Genomic DNA, 7371 nt, shown 5'->3' on the forward strand with positions numbered 1-7371 from the left:
CTATTCTCTCAAATCTAGCTGAAATCCCATCTAGCCCCTCAACGTTTCCCCTATGTCCTAACGTGTTGACTGGATCCTCCGTCCTAAACTTTAGATACCAGTTAGCTCCTTCTCCACACTTGTAAATGGCTTGTAGCTGCTTGGTGTCTACCATTCCTTCTAAAGCGACTATCACTTGGTCCCTGGTCTTGACCCTCTTCTCTCCAAAAAAAACTTCGCCCTCAGGGTCCGTCTCATAGCTCTGTTGTACTGGTCTGCCATCTCAACTGAACCGTGGGTAATAGAGCACAAAGGTGACTACCCCCACAGTTCGCTTCGATATGATAGATAGATAAGAACAGATACTACACTTTGATCTTGGCCAAAAGGCCGAGAAGCGATACTCAAATTTTTCCGAGTTTCCAAAGCCGATCCTTGAGGTACTGCAATACTTCGATTAGAGCCAAAATTCCAAAAACATCTATAAAAATCAAAATAATTATCTAACTTTTTTGACCTTTTTGAATTAGAAACATGTGTTTCTTGTAAAAAAGAATATCTATATGATGCTGTAAACAACATTCTTTTAAAGTATACTGACACTGGTATTCTAATAATCCATTTACATTTAAGGTAGCTACATTCAGAATATTTTTATCAATTGTATTCATTGTAAAAGTTAAAGTTTGAAAAAAATAATATAACATAGATAATATATACTAATCAGTCTTTAAAGTAAATAAAGGTATAAACACACGACACAGGTGTGATTAAAAATAGTAACACAAATAAAACAGGTAATACTTAAATGCCTTGAAAATTTAAACGTAATTATAAGGCAGGTGAACAGAATTTCATCAACAGGTGAACAAAAAAAAAGAACTAAGAAAAGAAACTTTAGAAAAGTCCACTGAGGCTCTAAATGAAAATTTTAACTCCAAATATAAAAAAGGGGGATTTAAATAAACAAACAAAATCTCAATGAAAAAGGAATGTAAATTAAATGCATACTAAGAAAAAGTAAAATACTGCAATTATTAAACAAAATACACCCATACAAAAGGGTTATTATACACAATTCAGTCTCATAGTCCATGGGCATTGCCGTAATCAAAACAGGGGGGGGGGGGGGGGGGGTTACAGTATTCTCATAGTCCATTTAACGTTCAAATTAAGTGTCCGGGGTGTTGCTTACCGGTGTCCCAAGCGGTCCTGGGATAAAATCTGACTTGACACCACCACTAGTCCAGGTACCTTTCTTTTTCCCACCACTATCTTCTTCTGTCGCACTCTGTTCCTCATCACCACTATCGCTCCTCATCCTTTTCTTGCTGTCTCCAGTCATGTCCATACGCTCATCTGTGGTCTCCCCCCTTCCTCTGGTCCTCGTTCCATGGGTGGGGGCTCTGTACTGCCCTCACTAGCGCGCGTGTCTTGCGCCTGAGGGTTCTCATCCGCTCCACCGCGCTGAAGTAGCGGGAGCCCATCTTCTGTTGTCGTCTGCACTACTTCTACATCAGGGACCTCAGTGGTATCTACTGGGTTTAGTCCTGTAACAGCCCCTGCGTAATTGCGCTGTTGTACTGGGGACTGTTTTCCTACGCCTGGACAGGTTGCTCTCTGGTGGCCTAAGGCACCACACTTGAAGCACTTTGAGCTCCTGCCCAAGAATGTAATCAGGACCGGTCTGCCCAAAATGGTTGCCCTATATGGCATCTCGTGATACTGGTCTTCTGTGACAATCATTTCACCTCTGATGGCCCAAGTCTGCAGACGTAGTGCACCGTAGGTCTGGTCTTCATGATCCACAATCACGTTGTTCCCAAGAGACTCAAAGTAAGACTGGACAAGAGATATGCCCATGTGCATTGGGAACCAATGCACACGAAACTTCACTTTTCTCTTGTGCAGTCTGTCAAACCGGATCTTCATTCCATCACTCCCATCTAAAGCATCCCCGTGGCCTATCCTTCTAGGAATTGTCTCGTCGTAGAATTTCAGATACACTTCTCGACCCTCTTCACACTTATATATTGCCTGCAGTTGTGTGACATCTAAAACATAAGCGACCCCCTTCAAGACCCTCTCTCTGGTGTTTGTTTTCTGCGTACCGTGGAAAAACCTGACCTTCATCGTTTGCCTCATAGCGTCTCTGTCGTAGTCAAATGTTGACTTCTATTTCTATTTCATTTTTCCATATACATTACAAGGTCGTGGTCATGCCTTTTCTTACTTAATAACTGTGTTATTCAACCTCGTATGGTTTTTTCAGATATTTGACCTGCCTAACGAGACAACGAAACTCAAATATTTCCTTGGTGATAGCATCTGCATACGTGTACTCATCATCAGCTTTATTGATGTTGAATATCGAAAGCAGATGATCATGCATCTGGATTTTTTTTAAATTTTACATGGAAAAGAAAAATATATTATATCCTAGATTAAATGCTTACATTTATTTAGTTAAAAGAGATTGGATTAGAGAATTATCCTTATGAAGGAGAGCTATACCAAAACATTGGCAGAATATTTTAAAGCAAAAAAGCTCCTTTAAAACAAAAATACACATAAAGAAGACAAAACTACTGCTAAATCATAATATCTATCTATAAATGAGTAACGAAGAAATATATTCAATATTCATGATATTGTACCTCATAAAACAAAAACACCTGTAGTTTTCCTTCAGTGGGAAGTCTTTTCAACGAAAATTTAAATATAAAATTAAAAGCGCTTTTGATTTTATATCTAAATGCCAAGATAATAACAATTTTAAAATGTTGAAATGGAAATAAATCCACCTCATCCTTTCATGCAATGGATTATTAGTTCTGTGGAAAGTTATGGAAAAATAACTCGTGCAATTTCTGCAAAGATTGACAACCAAAAACAGTTTTTCCAGGACTGGCTAGAAAATTTAATAACTTGTCATTCAATATCAGATGTAAACACCCTGATAACATTTATATTTTACACCATTTATAAGGCAAATTTTATTTCAAATAAAAAACGAAACACCAAAGAGACGACATAATGAAATTAAATGCGATAAGAAATATATAGATCTGCGTATTGGTCCTCTGTACATATCATTACACCTCCAATGGCTCCCGTTTCCAACCTTAGTGTTCCATAGTCCTGCTCTTCATGATGCACATGAATATTGTTGCCATACCTGGCGAAGAACTGTCCCACGACTTTGATGTTCATGTGCATCGGTAACCAATGCACCCTGAACTTCACCACCCTTCAATCTATTCTCTCAAATCTAGCTGACATCCCATCTAGCCCCTCAACGTTTCCCCTATGTCCTAACGTGTTGACTGGATCCTCCGTCTTAAACTTTAGATACCAGTTATCTCCTTCTTCACACTTGTAAATGGCTTGTAGCTGCTTAGTGTCTACCATTCCTTCTAAAGCGACTATCACTTGGTCCCTGGTCTTGACCCTCTTCTTTCCAAAAAAAACTTCGCCCTCAGGGTCCGTCTCATAGCTCTGTTGTACTGGTCTGCCATCTCAACTGAACCGTGGGTAATAGAGCACAAAGGTGACTACCCCCACAGTTCGCTTCGATATGATAGATTTATAGGTTAGACTATACTTGGTCATGTTTTATGACGATTTAAGCCCAAGGCGAAATCTAAGCCCAAGGCGAAGCCGAGGGCTTAAATCTTCATAAAACATGACAAAGTATTGTCTGACCAATTTAGAACATATTCATACTTTCGAGTGACCTTACAAAATGATCCTTTCCCATTGTAATAGTCAAACCTGAATAAGAGTTCACTTTTTATAATGAACTAAATGTAAAACATAGGTAATCATCATTACAATGGATGGAATGAAATAGCTCTGACATAGTTTGTCAGGACCAAATGGATAAATTGTTTTTCTTCTGCTTAAGGTAAAGTTTAATACTTATTTATCTTGAGATTTTTTTTCTTTTAAAAAGCAACATAATATTATAAAAATTCCCTTTTTGAAATTTGATTTTTTTTTATAAATATAAAACTCTCCATATAAATATTTGATTTCGGACCATTCAACATTAAATGCTTACTTTTTATTGATAAATTTACATGTATTGTACATGTGTTTCTTTGAAAAAAATCCTTTGCTGTATATATCAGCAGTCTGACATTGTTTTCTTGAAAGAAAGAAAAATCCCTCAAATGTCAGGTATATAAAGTAAATAAATACTATTTTACCTATATCCTTAAGTTACCCCAATTATTTTTGTTTATAATTCTATATACATGTATGTGTAACATTAGAAAATGTATGAAAATTTGCAAAATTAAAAATGTTTTGTTTTAATCTTTGCTCTATCACCTTTAATCAGTAGACATTTTTTCCCAGGAAAATGCCTCAGGGAGTTGTATACTTTGTTAGTGCAGTTATTAAGAGTTCACTTTCATAATTAACTGACAATGAAAAGTCATTCATGTATAGCATTTCATAGTGCATGGAAAACCATGTACTATGAAAATTAGAGGGGGAAAAACTGACTTTTCATTGGACGAGAAGGGGTGAGTATGTTCTAAAGATAAGAACAGATACTACACTTTGATTTTAGCCAAAAGGACGAGAAGCGATACTCAAATTTTTCCAAGTTTCCAAAGCCGATCCTGGAGGTACTGCAATACTTCGATTAGAGCCAAAGTTCCAAAAACATCTATAAAAATCAAAATAATTATCTAACTTTTTTGAATTAGAAACATGTGTTTCTTGTAGAAAAAGAATATCTATATGATGCTGTAAACAAAATTCTTTTAAAGTATACTGACACTGGTATTCTAATAATCCATTTACATTTAAGGTAGCTACATTCAGAATATTTTTATCAATTGTATTCATTGTAAAAGTTAAAGTTTGAAAAAAATAATATTACATAGATAATATATACTAATCAGTCTATAAAGTAAATAAAGGTACATGTATAAACACACGACACAGGTGTGATTAAAAATAGTAACACAAATAAAACAGGTAATAATTAAATGCCTTGAACATTTAAAAGTAATTATAAGGCAGGTGAACAGAATTTTATCAACAGGTGAACGAAAAAAAACACAATAGAATGTGACTTTAAAAAAAGTGCACTGAGGCTCTAAATGAAAACTTTAAATCAAAATATAAAAAAGGGGGATTTAAATAAACAAACTTAATCTAAATGAAAAAAAGAATGAAAATTAAACACAAAACATGAAAATAATCACAAATACAATAATTAAATAAAATACACCTATAAATTTAGGTTATGAAAGTCCACATATCAAATTCAAAGTCCATTGGCATAGCGGCAGTCAAATCAAGGGGGGTTAAACAATATTCGTAGTCCATATTCAAGTCAAGTGTTCGCTTTACCGATCGGTAACTTCAAAAACATACCTTTGTCGTGTCCCTTATCTTTATCTTTGTTCTTTTTCTTTCCACTTTCTTTTTTCTTTTTCTCCTGAATCCTCACCACTAGCACTTCTCTGTCTCTTCCTTCCTTCTCCCGACATGTCCATCTCCTCCTGTTCGTTCCCTCCTACCTCTGAAGCGCTAATATCCGGCTCCAGGGACTGAGATTCCAAACTGTAGCGCGTGTCTTGCGCCGCAGGGGTCACATCCGCTCAATCGCGTTGGCCTTGCGAGAGCCCATTGTCTGTTACTTCCTCCTGCTGGCCATCTACAAGTGTGTCCGACGCTTTTGGCTGGGGAGCCTCAGGTGCGGCTGCAACAACATCGCATAAGAGCGCTGCTGCACTGGATGTTGCTGCGTTTTCTGGCTGGGGCAAGTGGCACGTATTGCCCCAACCCTCCAAACTTGAGGCACTGTGCCTGTCGCCCAAGCACAGTGAGGAATACCGGCCTGTTGTATAACACTGTCCTGTAAGGTAGCTCCAGATACTCCTTCTCCCCACAAATCATATCGCCGGCAATGACACCTGATTTTAACCTCAAGTCTGTTCCATACACCTGGTCCTCGTACTAGAGGTGGACTTTTGTACCGTAGCGTCCAAAAAAATGGCGTATCAAGTCCATGCTCATGTGCAGATGATACCAATGTAGCCTGAACTTGACAGCCCTCCTGTCTATCCTCTCGAAACGCACCTTCATTCCCGTCTTGCCGGATCTCGTGTCACCGTCTCCAACCTCACATTCCGCCTCGTCCTCGAATGACAAATACCACTCAGCACCCTCTCCACACTTGTAGATGGCCGTCAGCTTCCTGATGTCCACAAACTCGTTTATCTCGTCCAGCACCTTGTTATTGGTGTTAATTCGTCTTGGTCCTTGGAACTTCACCCTCATCGTCTTCCTCATTGCATCTTTTTCATAAAACAACATTCTTGACCGTGGGTAATAGAGTCTTCCGAACAGACGGCTACCCCCACAGTTCGCCTCGAAAAGTTAGATTTTTACTAATTCTACACTTTGATCGTGCCAAAAGGCCGAGAAGCGATACTCAATTCTCTCCGAGTTTCCAAAGCCTATAAATCTTATGTCTTACTCAAGATATCAAAAACTTACATTTGTCATAACGTGGATTTTATTTTAAAACGAGGTTAACATCATTCGAGTACCCTGCCCGTTCCCCAGATGAGTTGGAAATGACCATATGAGTAACAGTCCTTGAAATCATGGGTTATGCCCAGCCTGTTAAAGCAGATTGCTGCTTTAACACCATAATCTTTCTTTGAAAAAACGGCACAAAGGCATTAACGCAAACTTTCTTAAAACTAAACAAGTAAAAGTGTAGCTTATACAAATTGCATGCCAGCCTTTGCGGTCTATATTTCGCCTCTGTAACTAAATTTAATACACTTGCTTACATTTCTACCCTGAAAATTATGATTTTGACAATAATCTTGCAAAAAATGACGAATTTCTAACACACATTATATCAAAATGTGTAATCCTACTTTGTAAAGGACCACTCTGATTGAAACAAAAAAATCTCTGAAACGGATATTATCAAGATGCTTGATTTCTTGATTGACAACATATTTGTTACGTTCGGAGCACGTGTTTTTCAACAGACTCTCGGTATTCCAATGGGAACAAACTGTGCCCCTCTACTTAATGACTTATTTCTACTCATTATGAGGCTGACTTCATGCAGGAACTTTTTAGGAAGAACGATAGCAATATCCTTAAATCTACTTTCCTGTATATAGATGATGTTTGACATTGTTCTAGAGATAAAGGATACTATAGATACAGTTAAGTCGGCGTTATATCTTGAATTACATCTAGAAATTGACAATGAGGGTCGAATGAAAACAAAACTTTACGACAAAAGAGATGATTTTCGCTTTCCAATTGTGAACTTTCCATTTCTAAGTAGCAACATTCCAGCTTCACCTGCATATGAGGTATATGTCTCCCAATTGATACGAT

The 7371-nt window shown here is 37.6% G+C and overlaps 1 non-coding gene and 1 pseudogene across 1 annotated transcript; both read right to left on the reverse strand.

Moving 5' to 3' along the window:
- Positions 1-288: 288 nt before the first annotated feature.
- Positions 289-381, reverse strand: LOC134685831 (U2 spliceosomal RNA; annotated as a pseudogene).
- Positions 382-4390: 4009 nt separating this feature from the next.
- LOC134685833 (U2 spliceosomal RNA) lies at positions 4391-4578 on the reverse strand. Its single transcript, XR_010101450.1, has one exon. It is a non-coding gene; the product is annotated as a U2 spliceosomal RNA (small nuclear RNA).
- Positions 4579-7371: the final 2793 nt, after the last annotated feature.

The sequence above is a fragment of the Mytilus trossulus genome, chromosome 9, assembly GCF_036588685.1.
Source record: "Mytilus trossulus isolate FHL-02 chromosome 9, PNRI_Mtr1.1.1.hap1, whole genome shotgun sequence".
NCBI classification, from domain to species: domain Eukaryota; kingdom Metazoa; phylum Mollusca; class Bivalvia; order Mytilida; family Mytilidae; genus Mytilus; species Mytilus trossulus.